Below are 24,335 nucleotides of genomic sequence, written 5' to 3'. Positions count from 1 at the left end.
CCAAACTATTAGCAGGTTTAACCTCTTGGGAAATTTTCATTAGTTGTACAAAAAAATGCCATCAGCCAGCTTCTCTTTTCCAGTCAGGGATTCCTCAAGAAACTCTGTGTAGCTGCTGGCTTTGATCTTGGTCCCATTATTTCAGTCTCATGCTTCCTCTCAAAGGGGCTGATAATATCCACTTTATGATAAAAATAATTTAACTGCCAAATGAGAACTCCCCTGATAAATATAGAGTTACTGGAAGTTATTAAAAACATGACAGAATACAGTAAAAATTACAACAAAACACACCTTTTTAACGTCTGAAATAAGCAAGACAAATTGTACTACAAAATAAAGGATTAAAAAGGGGGTGTGGGACAAAAGAGCAATCATAGTATATATGAGCAAGGGTTACAGGAACATCACCTTTGGAACAGTATCTCAATATTCTCTTTGCCCAGGGTAAACTCTGGCTGCACGAAGGGCAAAGCAGAAAATGTATGTCATTGAGAAATGGGGTGTTCTTAGCATTCTGACAAAGAAGGCAAGGACGAGAATTGGCACAAATTAGCTAGCTCAGATGATAATAATAATGAAGTTTAACAGACTAGTCTGAAAGTGACAGTTATTTTTGACATGTAGTGGACAGTTGAGGAAAAGCAAATGAGGAAGGAAGTGCAGACCCAGCAATCTGCTACTTTGTGGTGCTTAATTAGTACCCCCAGCTTATTTCCTGCCAGAACAGGGAGGAATCATGCTGCTGCTTATGGCAGAGGCTGTTGTTTGACAACACCAAATGGAGCAGCCGCTTTTGACAGGCCTTGTGACTTCTATCTGAGACCTTTTTATACTTCTGCCAGAAACTCTGCATAATCTAAGTCACTTCGCTCCCTATGCTTGCTACAGGAGGGAAGGTATTCACCTGTCCATCATATTCAAGAGAACACTTGGGATTTTCCCCAAACTGAAGATGACACAGAAAGACAAAGTGCTGGAAGTTGTTACCAAAAAAGTCTCTAGATTTTGTCCCGTGAAGGAATTACAACAGAAAGCATCCTGGGTTTTGCAGGACAAACCTTCACTGAAAACTTAATTCCTTTCTTGAGAGAATTATTAAGGTACTAGAACAACAACTCTAGCTTCAGTGTATTTAGCAAAATGTTTCTATTTGAATGATGAATTTCAGTTACCCAGGTACCTTCCCACTGACTCTCTCAAACACTGGAACTTTAAGCAGGATATAAATTAGCTTCGAAAACATGCAGTGCCACCAGGCTAATTTGTTCCAGGGTATTTATATAGTGTCTTTTAATAAGTAAATGATTTGGGGTCAGACACTGGTACATAGAAGGAAAACTCAACTCACCATAACCAAGAAAGGTGGAAGGTAACTTTGAAAGGTTTCTCAAAATATATTAAAAAATATAGGTCAAGAAAGTAGTATTTTTAACTTCATGGAAAAATCTTATTTGGCAACTAGGTATCATATTATTCCCAAATTGCTGTTCCTTGTAATATTTGCAATTATATGTGAGTATTATGCAACATGTTTATGTATATTATATTCTTGTAATTTCTAGATGAACATTTGAAGGTTTGACTATCAGTAAGTTACACACAATTTCAAGCAAACTGTAATGTGCAATAACAACTACTCTAGTTATATGGCAAAATATTTTCCACGTTGAATTGGTACTGCATGATAATTACCAGAAATTAATAGAACTCATTCAAAATGTTATTCTTTCTCTATAAATCACTCTGAGGATGGCTACAGCACATTTCTAATCAGCACACTTCATCTTGTGAAAAGTCTGTTGAATGTATTACTTGGCCTGAGGCATTAAGGCAGGTGTACCTCACAGACTCACGCCCAAATGCTGGGTGAGGTATTTGGATCTAAGCAGGGACCATGTTCAGGTCTATTACAGAATGAAAACTTCCCACATTCAACACGACTAACCCCACAAATTTAAGCAATTTGCCTTTGCCAGTGACCTTTAGCCAAGCCCTGGATATGTCAGAATAAATTATTAAAGGCCAAATGCTCCTATCTGAATAGATAACTCACTTTTTTTTTTTTTTTCCTCATTTCAGTAATGTATAGATTTAATATCAAATTTACTCTGATTATTCCATCAGTGTGTGTAATTCAAAATACTTTCATGGCAGTAAAGAAATCTGGGGAAAATATCTTGACTCTTCCAGTCTCTATCCATGGGGAACAAAGTAATATCATACTTTCAGCAGAAGTTACTCTTATTTAAAATGTGATCATGCGTGTTTTTTGTCCTCTGCCAATTAGCATTGGTCTGCCTTTTCATCAGTGAAGTTCAGACGGTCTGCTGGACTTTATTCCTTTTGGGTGACAGTAAAAAGCAGAAGTAATTCCTAAATCCAAATATCTCTACCAACAATGAGCTGCTATTCGGGGTAAGATTTGTAACTTTCAGATTGTATTCCTTCACTTCCCTTTTTCTTCATTTGATGGACTTAAATACTCAGGTGAACTGCTATTTGTAACACTCAAACCTTAAAAGCCAACTTGGAACTTCTTTTAAGTTCTCTGTGCAAACATAAGTAGACTTGCTACATAATTTTTCTTTTATTTCACTATTTTTTTTTTGCACACAGATTTTAGAGCTATAGGTTTTATGAAATAAAATTCAAGTTCTAGAGAAGAAGACCTGTTCAGAAGAAATACTAATTTAGCCAGTGACCATAAATACCTTAAAAATCAAGCTAAAAAACTCAATGCATCTAGTGGTACAAATTGACAAGTTATGTGAAATGCAAATGTAAAGGACGCTAGAAGTTATTTCTGATGTGTCCACTAACATGCCACAATGACTGTATTTTGGAAACTACTATATGTAAAGTACTACTATTTAATCCTTCATTGAATATAGTAATCAATGATAACCTACATATAATCAGAAACATCTGTCATTTATGCTTCCAAATGCATAGGGAGAAACCGATGCCCCTTACAACCCAAATACATCCCATAAAAGGGAAGCAGACAAAACACCAGGATTCATGCTAAGTATTAAACATACCAAGTAAACCACATGATTTCCTACAGTTGAAAGCATTATCACTTCCTCTCCACACTCCATTTAGTAATAACTTTTTCTTATTATTTGTCTTACAGTCCCAGTGTTAGCAGGGGTGCAATATGTCTCTCTGGGTTTATGCCTCTGAATGTGGTGACCCAAAACAAGCCAGCAGGACCCACAAGTACGTCAGAAATTGCTTAACACTTTGCAGAACTGAAATCATCAAAGATTTCCCAGGCAAACACTCCAACAGTGTGAAGTATGGGTGATCATCCATCCCTACCGAGTACATCTGTGATGCCAACAGTGGTACCTGACATAGTTAGTTGAAATAAATCCTTTTTTGATCATTTATGTTTTGTTGTAGCTGTGTTCTGAATTTCTGCCACATTGTCTCTCTTTACTATAGAAGATGTTTATTCTTACATAACTGTCAAAGGAAACCAGCAACATTTTGTGGGAAAACACTGATTTCAATGCCTAAGGGATCCACCTCCTATCAGACTAGAACACAAGGCCCATTTGTCCACAGTCAATGTCTCTGGAGAAGCCAGTGGCCCTGAATTCCTTCCTTTTGGACTAAATCCTAATCAGCTTAGTTTAATTGATTTACTGCTTTTAAAAGGATGGTCAGTGAGTTCTAAGTCATTATGTTTTAATGACACTTGTTCATATCTGGATTTGACATCACAAGAGCAAGACTCCTCTAAAATAACTTGAGCAACGGCATTCTAAAAATGAGATCAATGGCTTTAGTTTGGTAACATTTTTTAACAAACAAAAATCTCCAAGCTAATACTTTCTTTTACCTGAAACCATGCACATGCCATTAAAAAAATAAGTTGACAGTTTCTCCCATGGCCCACTGATAATTACTTTCCTTGCCTTATCATGAAGAAGATTTAGCATCAACCTCATGCTCAGGTTTCTCAATTTAAAGATGAATACGCCTGAAGATGCCAAATGCTTAATCCCTATAGGTGAGGAGGTATCTGTATTTTCCAGCAGTAATTCTTCTGGGCAACTACATGGTGTTAATAGGTTCTCAAGAGAATCCTGTTTTCCTAGGTCAGGAGCCAGTGATCAACATTAAAATGTTATTTAGGGTCTAGTCCACAACAGCAGAAAGAGCAAAGTAAGGATTTTAAATTAGGAACCTGATAAGCTCTTCTGAGGCACATTTTATTACCCATATATTCTGAAAAATACTCTGCTCAAGTTTTCCTTGAACTTCAGGGTACTACAGATAAATCATGAGGAGACCACAAATGTTGCTTCAGCTTTTTCAAAGAATGAAAGCATAAATGAGAAATTCTGTCACTGAGGGAGGAGGAAGGGATGAGTAACTGCAGTTCTGCCACATTCGGGGAGGGGAGGACCGTCCTGAAGCAGGAAAACAATGACCTCAAAAATAATAAGTTACTAAAGCAGGCAGAAGAATTCTTCTTTCTTTGACTGTTAGTTAAGTTCATCATCAGTTTATAGTGATTTTTAAGAAGAACGGTGGTTTTTATAGATTTAGAATAACAGTAATATTTCAGTGGGTCTTTTTCTAATTCCAAAAAGAGTTCCAGGGTGCATACTGGGCAGAATGTCACTGGAAAAGACTTCAATAGTTTCAGCTGTTAGCTCAAGGTCCAGGCAGGGCAGCCTTTCATAATAAAATACACACTACCACGCCTCCCTGCAGAAATTTCAGCAATAAGAGATGTCTTCAAAAAGAAACACTGGGCTGCTAGCATGACATGAGTTTATTAAGGAACCAGACAGAGCACACTAACAGAGACTAATTTACAAAAAAATGGATATACAAAGAATAAAGAGACCTTTTTTTTTTTTCTCCAGAAAAACTTTTCTGATTAAAAGTAAACAAACTTGTACTTGATAAAGCAGTCCAATTTCTTTAACAGCTATGTTTGCTATCACCCTCAGTTCTTGCTTGCAATAGAACATTCAGCAGAAAGGGTGTGCTGGCTTCGGCTGTGATCAGGTTAATTTTCTTCACAGCAGCTTGTGTGGAGCTGTGGTTTGGGTTTGTGCTGAAAATGGTGCTGATAAAACAGGGATGTTGTAGTTACTGCTGAGCAGCCTTACACAGCATCAAGGCCTTTTCAGCTCCTCACACCATCCCACCAGCGAGGAGGATGGAGTGCACAAGAAGTTGGGAGGGGGCACAGGCAGGACAGCTGACCTCAGCTGATCAAAGGGATATTCCACACCACATGATATCATCCTCAGCATATAAAGCTGGGGGAAGATGAAGGAAGGGGGGATGTTTGGAGTGACGGCATTTGTCTTCTCAAGTAACTATTGCGTATGATGGAATCCGGCTTTTCTGGAGATGGCTTGAACACCTGGGAAGCAGTGAATTAATTCCTTGTTTTGCTTTGCTTGTGTTTGTGGGTTTTGCATTACTTTTAAAACTGTCTTTATTTCAACCCACGAGTTTTCTCACTGTTACTCTTCTGATTCTTTCCCTCATCCCACCGAGGGGGAGGAGTGAACGAGTGGCTGTGAGGTGCTTACTTGCCAGATGGGGTTAAACCACAACAAAGGGGTTCAAGTGTCATCTCCAGGGAGACTGATTCCATAATGAGCTGATGGGTTTCAGGAAGATATCATTACTTTTCCTTGCTGTTGCTATGGGTTTTGGTGATGCCCACATTATAAAATTATAAAAAACCCCACAACGATAATGCTTATTGATGAAAAGTTTTGTATTATTTGATTAACTACTGGAATAAAGAACTATACTGTTAACAGATTTCTGCTAATCAGATAGTATATCCAGTGTGAAGAAGGAGCAACTATTTTAAAGTGCACTGAAGTGAAACGTTATTTTCTATTTGGATCATGATTCGAATTGACAGTATTATGTTAGTACTTTGGCTGACATTTTTCAATGGCCAGTTCCTCCAGATTTAAGAGAGGCTTTTGAAAGTGTTGTGGATGTGCTTTTGCTGGCTGCTCCTGAACAATTATACTGAATTATGAGGTTCTAACAAAAATTGAAAGTCCACTATGCACAAAATGTATATATTTGATTAGGTGAAACTTACAGAGGTTTTCTTTTTCTGAAAACTCAAAAGCAAGCCTTTCAGCAAATTGAGTTTTTTCTAACAAAATGCAGACCTTCTCTATACATTGAAGATTTTCATAAAACAAAGAGATCATTTTCATCTTATGTAAAATTGTGTCCTACATTGGTCTACTTCATCCTGGCTTAGGTTGTTATAACTATTTCAATTGTCTCTCCAAGTAGTCCTTGCCACTATTATTACAAGCTGCATTGCTCCACGTCTTGTCTGCTCTGCTTAGAAAACTATGTATACTCTTCCATTCTATGATCTCTTTCATTCTTCTCCCCATTTATTTAAATGTAGATATATTCAATACTTGGCAGTTGGTAATTCCTCATGACAAGGTTTTTGATGGTAGATCAGCTGTGTGCAGAAGTCCTGTGCTTCTGGACACCCAGAACACAAGATCCTAGTATTTCATGGTATTGAGAAGAGGTACATCTCTAACTGTGTTTATTGTATGTCCTAGAACACTACAGCTAATGGAGCAAACACAGAAATCGTGTTTCCAAGGATCAGGTTCCTTGTCAACGTTCTCAGGGCAAATTACCAAACACATTTCTCAGTGCATTAGCAGATTTCCATATGCACTGCATGAGAAGCTGGACCAGATTTTTACCAGGCAATCACCACAGAACCATGATGTGTGTTGAATATTTTGGGTCTGACCTGCAATACATCAAATGTTTATCTGAGACCAGGTAAGCCATCAAAGAGTCCAGCCAGGATCTGCTTTCAGCTGCCCTCAGCCTGTTATCTATCCAGTGGGAGTTCCAACATCAGATAGCCCATGAGAAAGCCAAGTAACAATACTGCAGAAAGACTTTAATCCAGTAGGTACAAAGTGCTTTAAAACAATTAGCTGGTCTGCCATTAGTGCTTGTTGAATAGGATTTGAAAACTTCTGTGTTAGCTCCATGTTTTGTAAGTAATGACAATACAGAAGACAGATACATCCAACATTCCAATGCCCTTCAGTCCTCCAGCTGCTTGTTTGCCTGCACACTCAGAATATTACTAAAGTGAGAAAACAGAGCAGTAAAGTTGGTGATATTTTTTCCCCACTCCATATTTTAATCCATTACCAGTAGATCAAAATTTTCTATTATACTTCTCCCTCCTTTTCTCATTTGCTTGACTATTTCCTATCTTATAACTTCTTCTGATCCTCATTTTTCCACTTGGCAATGAAACACACTTGGAGATAAATATTGATGCTCTTGAACTTATCATGGCCATAGATTAAAACAAAAGAGAAAAAGTCCAAGAAATATACCAGTAGGAAATTAACATAAGGTCACAAATTTAGTGCCGTCCTGAGCTTTCAGAGATAATACAATTTTCTTATACATAAAATTAAATTAAACTTCACTCTTGAGGTTAAATTATTCTAAGCTTTCTTTTAAAAACATATAAATGCTGTAAGATATTATTATAGCAAGGATTAGAAATGTTTTCCAACAAACATTAACTTGTAAATAACACATTTGTGCTAGGATATATACATCAGAATAAGTTAATAATTGCTACAGATATTACTACTTCACTTTGCTTTGGAGATGGGGTTATAAAAGAAGTTCAAGCAAAGAGATCTAGAGGCTTGGCTCTGTGCTGCATGGGTGGTCTTTCCCCTACTTCATCACTGTCTTGTGAAAAGAAAGGCTACTTCTGCAGTGTCAAATCAGAGTCAAGGGGCCAAAATTTCATACTCCAGGACTTGCTCTTAATAGCCTTGTGTACCACTGTTAGCCCTCCCCTCTGAATTCAAGCCTATCTTGAAAGCCGGGCCACTGAAGGAAGATCCTGGTATTTCTGATGTCTCAGCAATTTTTCTCTGCCAACTTGTGGACCTCTGTTGACCTTATTAACATTCTGGCCAGAATCCCTTCCCTCTCACCCAGGAGAAGATAAGGTGAGTAGAACCTGAAAGTACATGAATATGTAACATCCATTCCTTCTTCAGGTGTCCTTTCCATAGACTGTCAGTCATGGCATATGTCAATCATTGTTGAACAGGTACTGAAATATTGTTCTGCCAAACTAAGCAGCTAATCTAGAAGCTGCATCTAATTAATACTGTTCAGTATAGTATGAATAGAGATCCTTCAAGAACAGGAATATATCAGAGATATATGGCCACCGCTGCTGTCATCAGTTTAATCCAAATTCTCAGAGAAGGAAGAAGTGATACTGCCCTACATCCTGTTTCTATAACCTGACTAGTCCACCTATATAATGATTGAGAAATAACACCTTTCCTGCAGTTGTCATAAAAATAGGAGATAAAACAATCATAATACAAATCTGTATTGCTTCAGAGATTTGTCATATCCATACTGTAAATGAACTGTCGATTAACCTGAAGTGTGTATTTATATTCTCCTTTATGAATAGGCAGTCTTAGAAATATAAATCACAAATAAATTGAAAAGACTAATATGATAATCAGGGCCTGCCTTATGAAAAGAATTCTAGAGGAGGTTAACTTTTTGTAAAAGAGCAGCTGCCACCATAGCTAGCAAATTCCTCTAACCTCACAGATGTCATGAGTCTTACAAAAGCTGTTGAAAAATAGATAAATGAAAGAAAAAAAATAATCCACCACGTTTTCAAATGGATCCAGGCTATATCCTTGCCAAATTAAGTTCCCATGACAGAACTTCATCTTTTACTGGTAAGTACAAATTAACAAGACCTTTCATACATTTTTAAACTGTATCATGTGCAAAAGCAAATTTATTGTCTGCAGGGATATAATGTGCTGCAGCTGCTCAGTTGTATTCTGACAGAGACAGAAATTTGTCTAGACCCTTTATATAAAGTAAATATGCAGAAACGCATTGTACTGGCACTCAGATGGGATCAAGATGCTGGTCAGGGTCTAGTTTAAACATTTAGCTCCTACAATATCTTCCTGGAATTAATCATTCTACATCTCAAACAGAAAGGTTTTTCAAGGACCATTTAAATCCTTTATCCCTTGTATAATAAGAGAGTCTGGGTGATAAATTTTCTTGTCCTGTTTATGAACTGCATCTGTTATCACTGGCAGAACACTGCTGGATAAATGAAGAAACTTCGCCAGTCTCTTATCTTGTTCATAGAGAATCAATTAGTAATACTGTAAATTATATCTTAATCACGTGTTGTTTAAAAAGAAAGAGCATTTTTCCAATGTAATGTATTTTCCCCTCAGTTCAGAAGAATCTGATAATGGCAGCTTATCTTTGGCAGTTTTGGGTGGAAGAAAAGGTTAAATATATCTCATTGAACTAGATCTTTTTGAGCCTATTCACACATATATGTTGTTCCCTGCTGACTTGATCCTCTGTGTCATTATCCTTGCCTACAAAAAGCAGGAAAATGTTTTAACACTCATTGGTCACTCTCGAGTTTTGTGCCATTTGCTAAATCCTTGTTCTCAGGATACTGAGGAACTTTAAAGGAAGAGCTGGAAAGGATTAATAGGAACTAACAGAGTAATTTTCTGATGGTGCATCCCATGATTATTATTGTGCAAAGGACACTCGAACAGTAGAAATGCAGTGAATCTTTCCAATTTTCTCTCCCCCTTTTTAAATTTTTTAATATATTTTTTAAATTTTATTAAGAGCATACTTTAATTCTAGAGCTATGTTGGCAGGTACTATCTTCAATGTAAGGACAGCCTGTCTTGGATGAGTTAAAATGAAGTTACTAGTCTTACTACTTTTGAATCCTTTGCCTCTGCTTGGGAAGATGTGTAGTAGTTATTGAAAGGCTATTGTTAAGGCTGTATTGTAGGGAAAATAAACTAGACTGAAAACAACCCCTTTAAAATCTTACTCTTCTTCCTGGAAAATACACCACAGAAAGGGAATAAAAAATGTTTCTTTTTTTAGCACCAATCACAGCATAACATGAGGAGGAAAATCTAATATCAGTAGTTAATACCTTGCTACATCTCTAAAGGATGAGAAAGGGAATGAAGGAGAATTGTATTGCTTTAACAAAACCCAGCTATGCCTCCAAGTCAGCAGCTGAACAATAGCAGAAAAGAAAACTTATATTAGAAGAGAAGAACGAGGGAGAAGAACTAGGGAAAATGCCAGAAATAATCAAGAAAAGGAAGACTGGATGGAAAAGATGTATTCAGGAATGGATGCTGGATAGGACACAGAAGAAGTGACCTCACTGAAGAACAGTGATTGACAATGCCTAAATGTCTTGGCCTATCTAACCCTGTCCTCAGGCCTACTGAGAACACAGATCACTGAAAGCCTTTTCATTCTTCTAGTTGCATAGGACAGATGTACCCTCTTCACGTTAAGAATCACAACGATAACAGCTATAGTCCTCCCTACAAATTGTTGTTGTCCACAGTTGTACAGATAAGCATTCATCCTGCACATTGACTGTTTCTGTTTTCCAGTCTACTATGTTGTTATACATCAAAGCTATAGTTTTATTACTCCAGAATTGTATTTAACTGAAAAATGCCATTAAGTTGCATATCTCTCTAATAACATATTTTACTAACAAAATCAAAGTATATACCGTAACGTGTAATAATTTCATACATAACAGTAACCATTTGCAACATGCAAAGCATAGTGTTTACTTGGTCATGACCCCGAAGTCCAAGAGGACACTTGAAGAAACAGCTTTGCAGCCTATTGAAAGCATTCTGAAAGACTCTCTATCTGTTCCCCATCCATCACCTCTGTGTAAGTATCTTTCTGATGTGCAAACAAGGCAAACATCTACCATATGTAATGGCTATCACTCCGTAATTAGGATACAAGTAGCATCTTTCAGCATACAAATAGCAATAATTTTTGTAAAACAGGGAAACATGAAAAAAGGTGGGTCTTTTAGAATAAGGTCTGAAATTATAGCACCATTAACATCTATATCAGGCAGGAGTTTCATTTTTCATTGTGTGGAGCAGGGTGAAATTTCAAAATGTCATGGTACAATGGACCTTTTCAGATATTTATTAATGTTAATGGATCAATCATACCTAATCAGCTGGAACTTGCAGTGTCTTTCGCCCAGTGGGAGAGGGCAAATATTAGCTATGTATGACTATATAATTTAGGGACTAAAACTTGCAATTCATCTTTTTTACTCCAAGTTTTATGGCTAGCACAGACATATTTTGACTTACCAGAGGATGTGCCCTCATTAAAACACCTTCAGTGGTTGATTTACCAACACTGAAATGGCTGATGCAGCTGGAAAAGAAGCAGGTTTCCAGACAGCAGAGGGTAAATACTTTTCACACTTAAGATACAAGAGGCATTCCTATTACAGCTCGAGCTACAGTTTCATCTAGGTTGCCAGGCCTATGTACTGTGTTCAGCCTTCTGTGTTCTGAAATGTCAAAAAAATAGTCTTGTCCCACCAGCTGAAGTCATTTCAGAAAAAACATCCTGTAGAAGTAAAGCCTGGTCTCACCTCCTTTCTCTTATTGATGCATGAAGCTTCTAGTGATCTTCTATGCTTCCTAAAGTCATCAGTCATCACACCTGCTAACCTATTCAGAGCAACCTATTCATACCAATTGCACTGTTAATCACCAATGTTCCCACCTGCTGTTTGACATCATGTTGAAATAATGTTTTGAAATCTGTTTTGAAATAATTTGAAAATGCTGCTAGCTAGGGGGAAAAGACTTAAGGAATCAGTGAAATTTGATTGTAATGTTGGGAATTTTATTCAGTAGGTATCTCAATATTCACCACAGAAAAATCCTTTAATGTGTCTGTCCACAATATTCTGTAATTGTTCTTAAAGGCACCCTTCAACAAATACAAGTTTCCTAACATAGTAATATCTAAGAGAGGAGGAGAAATGCCTGCAAAAGTTGACACTTGGTAAAATTAGTTCATTAAAAAAAAAAAGTAATGATGCTGGCTAACCCCTCAATAAACTGTTGCTGATTTTCAGTGTGAGTTTATGTACATGTGAAAATATTTTTTATAATATGAAACTTGATCTGTCCTTAATAATGGAAAAAGGTAATGTCCCATACTAGGATTTCATCATCAGCTATCACTTTATCAATAGCTTCAAAAACATGGAAACAGGCTTTCTGGTTGTGAAATTATAAGTAGAAAGTGAAAAAAACTACCTTTACATTGTTAAAATATCTTTAAATGTATTTTGCCAGATACAATAAAAATGCAAAAAAGATGATCCAGCTATCTAGGTATAAAGTCAGTGACTAGCTTAGAGAAAAAAAATAGAGTAAAAAATAGTCTTCTCTCAGGGGTGTAAATAGCAACTAATTATACAGTAATTTTGAGATTTTTCCCCTTTTGATCCTATTCATTATTCATTGTCCTATGAATTTTTCTTTCTAATTTTCCCTATAGTAATTATTATTCAGTGTATGGTTATATTTTATTTTTTCTTTATGTTCACACTTAGCTTGTCTCTTTTAACTGCTTCCAACTGTCTATGTATTTTTTCAAACCTTTTTTGGTCATTTTGCTCATTCTTTCAAGCTCACATTCCCCCAGCAGATAAGCACATCATTTCCCATTGCAAACTTCCCCACAGCCTTGCCAGCATTCTTCAAACCATTTTTGGAAACATCAGCTCCACAGACACGCGAATAATTTTGCCTTTGAGTACACATAGTCTTTAACCAATAACACTGACAATTTGGGACAAATATAGAAGCTAGAATGGCAGCCATGAAATACATTTCACATAGTCCACACCAGAGTCATCAAGTAGCAGTATTAGCAACTCAGTATTAACAGATTGTGTCAACTTTGAAGAATTTCAGATTCAAAAAGAAAGAACGGGCTCTGTATGATGCTTCTAATTCCTCAGCTTATCCAGCTGCAAGAAAATGTGAATGGGTATGGATGACCTGAAAGGAATTCACTCTTCCTTGCTGCTCAAAAAAGCAATATCCTCATCAGTGTAGCGAGAATATCACCATACATTACCATACCACACAACTAACAACACTGAGATATTAAAATGATGGAATACTAAACTGTACCAGAATTATTAGGCACTGATATTACTGTAGCATCACATTCACTACACCATGACTCTTGTTCTTGGTTCTGTACAGTATTCCCAGATTCAGCACTGTTGATCTGCTTTTGCTCCCTTGACCTCTTAATACAATTTTCCCTGAAAGCTGTGGAGACACTACCTGCATAGTTACCTTACAGAGGGGGTGGAAAATGACTGAAACATATTCCCCACAGCCTGCAGTGTTCCCCCCTCTCCCTCACAAATTCCGAAACAGATAATCACTGTGAGCTGATGTTGTAATGACCCAGAAGAGAGTGAGTGAAAAACAGGAGCCCATATCCTAGGAAAGGAGTCTGGGAGGAGAGTGATATGACAGCATACAAACATCACTAACTTCTGCCTTCACCATATGGTAACATTTCCCCATGACCTTAGTTCTCTGACTGGTTGGCTATAGCCCCTGAAACTGTGGATACTCTCTGTTCAAAGATTTAATAGAACTGTGATAACTCAAGGCTGCCATGATTCACTTTTGTTACCAACTTTATCAAGACAGCATCAAGTTACATAGTTCACTACTAATCTGATTATGTTCTTCTAAGATACTATTGCTTATCTACTGTGCTGTGCTCCATGAGCCATTTTCCACAATTATATATTGTATCAGAATATCTTGCTACAAATCCTAAGCATTAAAAAAGGAACAGAAACAGGAGTAACAGTTTAACATTAAGCAAGCAGCATTCCTTTACTTTTATAAGTAGATGCAGTGTCAATGCCTAAGCAATGGAATAGATGGAAGATTTACTAGGGATGTTTTGTTGGACTTCACATTGATTCCTACTGCCACTTCCCCTCTCTCTCTTGAAATCTTTTTTTTTGTTTCAGTCTATTTTTACTTGTCATTCTTATTTCTCAGATGTTCAGCATACCACTGTTCTTCCTACAGCTTCTGGAGTGACAGCAAAAGTAAAGCTATTTGGGCTGTGCTCCTGTACGACAGCACTTGCCCTTTGGCAAAGAGAGGGTAATAAAGAAAGGTTCTCATCAGTGTCACAGTGTGGCTGCCAGGGGGTCACGTGCACCTTTAAAAGTCTGAAGTGGGTTATCTCACCCAAGAGGCAAAAACATGTGCCGGACTGTATACCTGGCAGTATTTATGCTCATTTTACTGCTTCTTGGTTATTTTTGTCCCGGTGAAATTCTACACCCCTGAAAGAAAGAGAATGGTATAGTTTCTCCCATGAAAATGAACAAAAAAACAAACAAAATCTCTCTCCTTCCTTCCTTCCTTTTCAATGAACATTTTTTAGTAAGCTTGGAGTATTGATCTTTTGTTTTTCCTTTTCTTTTATATCCCTACAATTATGCAATAGTGATTTATGATTTCTTTTCTTGCTGGTCCAGTCTCTAAAGAAAAATGCCTTTCGAACTTCTCATTTTCAATACTTCACTGTTGTCTATCAGTGCAAGGAAGTTTAAAACGTAACCTTGCAATGTGAATCCATCAAAATTACTGCCACCTCAAATAAAAGGAAATGATAGAACATTCAGAGTACTTATAAAATAATTTCAGATATATTTTTGGAGTCATCTGGGAAAAATGGCACTATGGTATCTAAAAATACTGATTTTTACCCTGAGGCAGAATATCTATTGCAAATGAGAGACTTTTACTTGGAGAATGATTTTGAATTTTTACAGTAACTGTATTGACTAATTCTCAGTCTTTTTGAAGAGAAATGGAGGGAAAAACAGGAAGGAATAACATAAACAGTCTAACTTAGCAGAAGAAATCCTAAGATGAGAAAAGGAAATGTGCGCCATCTGGAAGAGAAGTTTCTAAACATAGATTATTAGGTTATATGGTTCATGATTAAGATCTGGCAAAAGCCTTCTTTTCTCTGGCAGAACAGACAGTATCTTGACTGTTGAATAATATTCATGATACAGCTACAGATCAGCATATTTGCTTCTAGGGATATGAAGTTCTGGATCCCGTGGGAAGAGACCAATCTCTTGTTTGAGTTGAATACATTTCCCAGACGAAGAGGGGGAAGAAGACACAAAAAGGTCTTGCCTATTTACCCTGGATGTTATTGGCTGAGGAAAGCAGTTTGGCATAGCCCCTTACAGTGGGCTGACATCTCTGGGCCAGCAAGTATCAGTAGCAGTTTTATTTCTTTGGTTGAAAGGACACAGCTGAGTCTGTCCCATAAATTATCTGACTTGGTAACTTATCAATATCTATAGTCCAAACTAGGGCAATGAAAAGACTGCTTGAAATGTATTTAAAGTATATATAAACTAAGGACTAATTTTTATAGTTCTGTTCTGCAGGCAGCTGTCCCTTATTAGTGAAAATATGCAAGATAATCTGAAAAATCTTTTGGGTATCACAGGGGATTTGAGAGCGGTGACACTTGACGAATCATTTTCCCAGGCACTGCACCAGAATTTCCTCTATGTGAGGAAAAAAGAAGACTAGAATAAGGAACAGGTAATATCACCCAGAATAATGTATGAAAGAAGAAAATCTTTCCTAATTGCTTATCTTTACATTTTTATCTGAGAAGAAACCTTTTCAATTATGGCTGGGCAGCACAATTCAGCACACAGTAGGCTGGTGACTAACAGCATCAAGGTCACACCAGAGAGGGGATGTGCCTTGTCTAACACACACAACTTCTTGGCAGAACGAATTAAACCAGGGTGCAATAATGCAGCTTTATGGCTTCTTACTAGGTAAGTTGCCGCTGTCTCTTGTAAATACAAAGCTGACTACATCAGGGACTGCAGCTCCCTCTATGATTATGTTCCATGTTTAACTACTACCTTGATTAATCAAGGAACAGAAGTATTGAAGTAGGAAAATGCACATATTTTTCTGTCTAATTCTTTTATGTTTATAGATTTTTTTTTTTGGCAATTACAATGTCAATTATTTCCTTCTACCTTTGAGATCATTCTCAATTCACAAATTTAAAGTACCAAAGATAGTCTCACTGTGTTATACATTCTCATCCTCAGATTCTAAATAAGTTACTTATCACGGCAATATTTTCAGTTAAATGAATATCATGTCTTCCTTAATCAGTTTTCATGTGCACAATAGACTATGAGCATAAAGTGGATTAAAAAGGTGCATGTGGAGTAGTTTATTCACCTTGGAGACATTTGGATAAGATCTCTTTCAATACTTAACTATTTTCTTAGATTTCTCAGAGGCTGCAGGATACTTAGGGTCACCTTGCCTTTACAAGGAGAGCAAGCAGGCTAGAATTCCCTCAGGTCAGAACTATCACGATGAAGAATCTTTTTCTAAAACTGGTGTGAAAAAAGATAAACCACAACTAATGCAATGGCTTGGTAGTCTAAATTTTCCAGCATGCAGGCTGCATGCAGGAATTTTCATATCATACCTCTGATATGAATTAGAGGAATCAGAGGAATTAGTCCCATGAATTATAAGAGATAGTTGGATAGATTAGATAGCATAACTGTTAAATAAAATTTGGTGGGGAAAAAAAAAAAATTAGGAAGATTTCATGAGCAAATTGGTGTCCGTTGGCCTGGTAAGAATGTCAGCAATGTTTTCTGCAGCCAGAACATCGAAGCTTTTTCCCTCTCGAGAAGAAACGTTGGAGGTTTCTGATTTACTACAGACCAGCTGGGTGCAGGAGGCACCTTCCTCTGGAAGAATGCAGAAAGCTATTTTTCACTGGAGCCCTTGGGCAGCTCATCTAGCAGGGAAGTGAAGAGAATGAAGGTAAAATGAGCTAAAATAGCTAGGAAAGTGGCTTCTAGTATTTGAATGCAGAAGTACACACACTGCAGCTGTGGCATTACAGAGGCAATTAAATGGGTGTTCCATAATCTTCGCTTGACTCACAAGCCGAATGGGATGTACCATTTAAAAATTCTGCCTTCATGCACTACATATGTGAATAAGTGCTGTATAATAATGTTCTATCTCCAGATTAGTGGATACAACATGACTAAGCGTGCTATTTTAATCACCTTTGCAATGATGATAACTCTACTGTAAGACACTTCTGAGAATCTTTAATCTCAGACTAGTCATTTGTCTCCATTTCTTCCTTGTCACAATCCACCCAGATGCTAACGTGACCTTTCTGCTCTTATTTCACGGTGCTGTTTGCCAGAAGATTATTTTTAATCTGTATGTTCCTTCCTAACAAATATGCATTATGTCTCTCTCTTTATAGAATGAAAAAGAGTGGTTATCTTGATATCCATGTTAATCTCTTTAAAGTAGTACAGTGAAGGGGACTGCACAAGGAATACTTTTATGTCACTTAATTCTGCCTCTTCTATCTGTTCCGCATTTGTTTTTAGAAAAGGGAGAAAAGAAGCAGACATGGTATTTTTGTGAAAGGCCAGGAATATTGGATAAAGCTGCTCTATTCGTTAAAGGATTGTCAGTGGGATAGTATCTCTGCAAAGCCATTCTCTGAGGAAATAACCTTTATATTCCTTTTGTGCTATCAGATTTGTATACTGATAAATAACAATGATCTTTAGCTATTGTCTGAGGATATGAAGCTGATACAAGAAATTGCAAAACTTGCATTCATTTGGTGCCATTTATGTTGCTACATCTTCACTACTTCATTTTTACTTAATATAATAAAATAATGATGATCACAAACTGGTGATCTCAGAGGGCCTCAGGTAAGCCAGCAACATCCTTGCATAAGAATTATGTTAAAGGGGCTTACCCAAAATTCAAATGGAGGGCTGTGTGTTATCTTCTGTTCTTTACAGAAAGTGTAGAAGAGGTGATGGACCAAAACCTCCTATATATCTGAGAGCTCCCATTCTGCTATGCTCCAACAGATGGCAGGGCTTCCAGGAATTTCTAGGGTTTTTCCTGCTGGGATCCTATGTAAGGTATGGTTGTCCCTCTGCGTGAAAAAAAGGCAGAAGAACAAGCGATCATAAAACATAAGGGATATCCTTGTGTTTATTTGGTTAAATGATTTTACATAGTTAGAGAAGGAGAAAGCTGTAATTACTCTTTTTGGTTGCTAGATAGTGTTGCTGATCTTACAAGCACATCTCCACAAAGGGCAAAATATAAAAGTTTATCTTGTTCTAAAGATAATCTGTTGTCAGAGCATTACCTGTGCTAAGTAAGTGGTGGAATAGCTCTGGAAAAATAACACGCATTTAATCGTGTCTGTTGGTTGTTTAAGACAATAATTTATTTGCTGGGAATAGCTTAATAGTTTTGTGTAGGGTTGCTAGAAGGAGCATCTGCTAACTGCTTGAAATGAAAAACAGGCAATTAAGATACACAAATAGAGAGGGATAGCGGTTTGTGGATATCCTGGCTGTACTCTGACCTCAGTTACCATCCTGTAGTTCCAGAAAAACTCTTCAGAAAGTTAGTAGTTACTTTGAATTGTGAAAATATAACTGAAAGGATTATTATCTCTATGTTTTGGAGTCACGGTGTTAATTTCTACTTGAGACTATAGAAGCAAATGAAATTGAGTTTAAAATACACCAGCTTCATCGAACATGATATTATTTAAGACACCACTTTACTAATTATCTTGCTGGTAACAGTATCCCTAGAAATGCTACTTGAAGAGAGTCTTTAAGATCATAGGCAGCTAAGATGTATGAATAAGCATTTCTGATGTAGAAAACTTACAGAATGTTGGATTGGGTTGAGTGAACACTGTGGAACACTTAAAGCCTGTCATTCCCTCTGATTAGACTTGTATATGCTTGGTGTTAGAGAAGTTTTCATTTAAGTTATTACAGAGCAAGAACAGCCATAGTAGAAATCACAGAGTATTTGCAATTCTTATATGTTTCAAGTACAAAGAATTTAAGCATATTCTGAATGTTCAATTAGTCCCACTGAAGCCTTTTTTATAAATTTAAGTACTTATGGCTAAAGTAAATGATATTAAATGACATTCTGGATGTGACCCTAATGACATCAGGGGTAAGAGTGTATACTAATGAACATATTCTCATGCATAACTTTCTTTTTAAATTATACTAACCGCTACACAATTGTGAGGTACGTAATCAATAGATTTTGTTTGCTTCTATCTCTTCCATGAAGTTTTAGAGGTAAAGGCCAGGTCAACCAAAATGTAATAAAGTATTTTAATTCCTGTAGGGAGTATGTGAACCAGGTGAGAAGGCCAAAAGTGACCAGCTTAATTCAGCATGACGTATCAGCAAAACAGAACACCTGCCTTGGGGTATTAGTGGCTCAAAGCTTTACATTTTAATCACTACACATAATTACTCTTATGTCAGAAATACACTTTTGATTTAGTTATAGAACTTGGAGTAAGATAAACATATATATTAAAATGTCTTAATGCTAATCTAGAATTAAGTATTAGTTCAAGGGCTAGTTTCTCTAGTGGTATCAGAGCAAGCGTACTGTGAATGCAAAAATGAGTACATAGTTGCATCCAGACTTTTTGGGCTAGAATTCCATGTTGATTACATGAACTCAGACATGAAGAAACACTAAATGCTTTTCCTTAACCATAGTACAAAATACCTAAGACTTGCAAATGACCTTTTCTACCCTCCCTCCTCCCCCCCCAGTTTTCAAGATCTATATACTCCAGTTACAAAGTCATTTCAAATAAAGTATGTCAAAGCATGTTTGAAATGCCCAGTTGATGAGATATATATCTACCTGAAGAGAATTTCCAGAAATATTTCCTTGGAAAAATGCTGTCTCTACTGTGGCTGTGTTTGGACACATTTTGAGTATGATTTTGAGTCCCTATTCAGACAAAGGAGTCAAACAGCAGACTACTTCACAGAAAAGGACCTTTTAAAATTAATATGAGAGAATAAGAACACAGCAAATTTTGAACTTGTAAATGTGACTAGTCATAAAAATGTACCAGTTTCTTTCAACCAGTCCTGGGACAGAAAAACACTATATGACTCATACATCCAATCAAAGCTCTTTAAAACAGCTTAGATGTTGAATTTTAAATATTCACAGTTGTGAACAATATATAGCCTAAAACTTACACAGAGAAATTATCTCATGAATACAATTGAGAAAATTATAAGATGTTCATGACAAAATCACATGCAGAAACAGAGCTAAACCTAATTAAATCTATTATTCACTATGATTTATTTGAAACTTTTAGTCATCACCAGTATCAGATACCAAGCTCGGGAAGCAAGAGTAAAAATACTTTAAAGCAAGAATAGTATCATTCATAGTAGCCAGCGTTGACACCCTTCCTCACGATTATACTGTTTACATATATTTTTAGGTATAACAGAATACAACCAGTCATTTTTACATAGTTTTTCATTTTTATTATTTTTTTTTTAAGGAACTCAGCACCATTACAACTGCTGGAAGCATGCTGCGTAATTCACAGTACAAACAGAAGAAAATTAACTCTGTGCCAATGAGGTTATTGTAAGATTTTTCTTTTTTGCTTCAGCTTTCTGACAATTTGTTGTAAAAAAAAAAAAAAAAAGTAATTGATTATTTGCACATAATTGATATGCACTATATGTTTGAATAAACAACAGGGTCACAGACTTCTATGCCAACAAATCATGAAGCAGCAAAAGAAAAATTTAACTTGTTGAATTCGATAATGTGCAGAAAAAATACTTGTAAACTTTAAAACTGTTAATGTAGCACAAAGCCTTAAATCATAACATAAGCCCAAGCAGATATGCTACATCAGCCCCACAGTATGGCTGAAGACACAGAATCAGTGAAGCAGTCTGGGCATGGATCACTTAACATCCACTAGAATTGCTTCCTATTGCTGGGTAGTCACAGGAGACAGAAAGAAACCTGGGTGAGAAAAGCTAACTTTAAATTGGAGATATGCTAATATTTCCACACCTAATCAATAACAAATGTTTAATGTAATGTGATAGTGCTTTGAGAAGGAGCTCTGAATTTGCCCAAAAGAAATCTGTTTAAGATGTGCTCCAGAGGAAGGGGCAAGTTTTTCAAAAGCCAGGATCTCAGTTTGAACTTTGGTGATGATGGCCCGCAGTAGGGCTTTTGAATGTTTTTTCTATCCAAGAAACTGTGAGGAGACCACTCTCCCTCAAGTCCACGGAACACAATTACACACAGTTAAAAGGTGGAACAGCTGGATTAGTAGGCATTAAATATGATTTATCTGAGTAAGCTTTACTTCAGTGCTTGCAATTTTAAAATTCACATTCATGATTCAAGTAGATGACTCTGAGGATGGCCTGAGCAGCACAGTAATGCGGGAAGAAAAGAAGACATGGTATCAGATCTTGTGCAGGCAGAACCTTTTCAGAATAAAAGGCAAAGAGAGAGAGACAGAGAGGGCAGTGCATTGCACTGCAAAGATGGTACTTATTAATGGACTAAATCAATAAAATTGATATTAATTGTTGCAAATAATGAAAACTGATTATCTCTATAACTCAAGGCTGTCCTGTAGTTCAGTCTCATGATTCACCAATGGACAGAAACAATAACATGAAAATTTGTCAATGGGTTACTTCTCCTCATTCACCCTTATTTCTCCAAAAGAAGACAGGAGGATAATATTAAGGGAATCAGTCTATGGAAATACAGAAATTGTTTCACACAAAAACTAGTCTTCACTCACCAGCAGCAAAACTGTGATTTCCTTTTCGTGCTTTTTTACAGTCCTGACAGAACTCAGACAAAAAGAGTGAGACTGTGCTTACCTGTCCTATAGACAGAGGTGAAAGAGGTTACCAAGAATTGAAAGTTCTGGATCTTTTGAAAGACTTTTATTCCCTGAAGAACAGCCACACTATGCTGGATAAATGGTAAACAGGCAGGCATATGCCACTTCAGACTGGCACGCTGGCAGAAAAGCACAGTGTGGAGACAAAAGTGGATACCATTCTCTAAAGAGGAAAAACTAAATATATTACAGCAACTTGATTGTCTTAAAATACAGACACCTAAGTTTGTATGATATAAGGAAAGAAATAAGTTGTTTGTTGCTCGTGTTTTTGTTTCTAATGAGAGAAGCCAATAAGGAAGTGTTACAGAAAATTGGAGGACTTTGCCTTCTGGAGGGTATAGATTCCTGCAGAAGCTTCTCAGAGCTTTTTAGTGTCAAAAAGCAGAATCAGGACACTCATAGAATATCAACACGTTGCAGAAGAAAGGACTGTTAAGCGTGATATTTTTGCATAATTTAGGGGATAACAGGCACTTTGGTTTTAGAGAAAAATGTATTTCTCCCTTTGCTTTTGTTTTTTGTTTTTTGTTTGTTTGTTTGTTTTCCCCTCTAGCAGGGGACAGAAGTGTTCTGCTTCTCTGCTAATTCAGATTTCACATACAACTTCTTTGACCAGGGACACTGACAATGCAAGAATATTGACAATTTGGCTACATATTTTGCTAAGTGTCTTCATTCTTTCATTCTTCAAACAACATATCCTTGGAGATTATTTTCTCTTTCTATCTTACTTTCTTCTGCACTGTTTCATTTTGTTGTTATTTATCCTTTTTTTTTTTTTCTTCCACAGTACTGTTTTGGTATGCTGTGCATGGAATCCCCATTGAAATTCAAAGGAGTTTACATCCTATTCTGGCTTACTCTCTTCCCCTTCTTTATTCTCCTGGGCTTTCACAATTCAGGCTATCTTCATGATTCCTTGCATAAAAGAAGGAAGACATGGTCCCTCAGTCTTCTGTTCTTCCAAAAGTTCAGTTGCTACGCAGCTGACCTCTCCTCTGGCCTCTTTCTGTTGTTGTATGACCATATGTAATGTCTTCTCACTCTCAGCTGCAACAACTTGAAAAAAAAATGAAAGGTATGAAGGAGTTAGCAGTGATATTGAGTACTGCATTTCTCATCAAGTTTTAGATATGCGATACGTGAAAAATAAGTTGGTAGTGAAACAATGCTAATTCAGATCCTCTGAGGACCTCAACCTTAATACTGATAAATCACCTCCATGGAAATGCTCCTTTTTAGAGACCAAATGCTATAAATCAAAGTACAGCAGCAGATACTGCAAACCTGCACACTCAGTCCTAATTCAGAAGGTCCTGTTTGCACTGGTTAGCATCAGTTATAGAAGATGGGGAAGTCCTCTTGGTCTTTAAAGCTTTAGCTTTCAGTATTAGTAAATTCAGTAAGCAAAAGTCAAACTTACTAATACAGCACAGTGAAAAAATCCTGATAATGTGAAGCAGCCAACTAAGCAATTACAGACTGAAAACTGGATAAGCAGCTATTCCAGTGCCATCATCTAAGCATATTGGTCAATTCATTAATAGTAAATAGTAGATCAGCCACAAATAACTAAGTAGGCTAGTTACTTTCTAGTAAATGGATTTAATGTTTGCTGTTTCTTCTCTGGAATACTCATGTTCTACAAGGCATGCATCTTTCATAGTAACAATGAGACTTGATTTTCACTTTGGGAGCCAGCATACTTCTTACATCAAAAGAGCATATTAAAACCCAGCAGCTTCTTAAAGTGAAATGTAAACCCAATAAACGGTCTATAAAGGATATTGTGATTGATTTATTGGGTGGTTGGTACAGACACTAACAAAAAAATATATATCATGTCCTGTATGCTGTCTGCTGAATTTTTGAAATATGGCATCTATTCCCACAAAAAAAACACACACCCATAAGAGCTGTGACATTAAAAAGCAAAATACCTTTTCTGGTGGCTTCATTTTTTTCAATAGCTCTCTGTTTCACTTCTTATTGTAAGCTCTCCTGCAGGTCCAGAGAGGTGTTTTCCCTTCCAGAACAGGTGTGCTGTTTTTCTTGATCACATTTTGAATGCTTTCTGTAATACCTGCCCTCCCCTCTTTATACAGGAGTTTGTTCTTGGGTGCTGTTCAATAACATGGTAGGCTCTGCAAATGCAAAAAACTTCACAATCTATTCCAAATCATTTAGGAAGAAGCAGATGTATCACCCTATCACAGAGATTCATTTGTTTTCCAAACTTAGAAAGACAGGGCTTAGTATTCAGTCCCATTACTCCTTGCTGTGTTGCTGTGTTGCTGTGACCAACTTCTGAATGATACCTGATCAATGTTTGGAACAATCAAAGTGAGAAGTTATGAGTGTGTCTTAATGTTCCTCCAAGATGCAAGAGCCAATGCATCTTCTGGTTGGTTGAGGATTCTAGGAAAACCAGCTTGTATAGTCATTACTGATGTGTAAATAGGTCTTTTGGTCAAAAC

General features: G+C 36.8%; 1 protein-coding gene across 3 annotated transcripts in view; it reads right to left on the bottom strand.

Annotated features, from left to right (window-relative positions):
* Window positions 1-24,335, bottom strand: part of ANKS1B (ankyrin repeat and sterile alpha motif domain containing 1B) — a gene marked incomplete at both ends in the record, with an annotated part of 434,431 nt that overhangs the window by 106,818 nt on the left and 303,278 nt on the right. The gene's annotated exons all lie outside the window — the stretch shown is intronic.

Source organism: Nesoenas mayeri (assembly GCF_963082525.1).
Source record: "Nesoenas mayeri genome assembly, chromosome: 1".
Taxonomy (NCBI): Eukaryota; Metazoa; Chordata; class Aves; order Columbiformes; family Columbidae; genus Nesoenas; species Nesoenas mayeri.
This window is presented reverse-complemented; position numbering and strand designations above follow the sequence as displayed.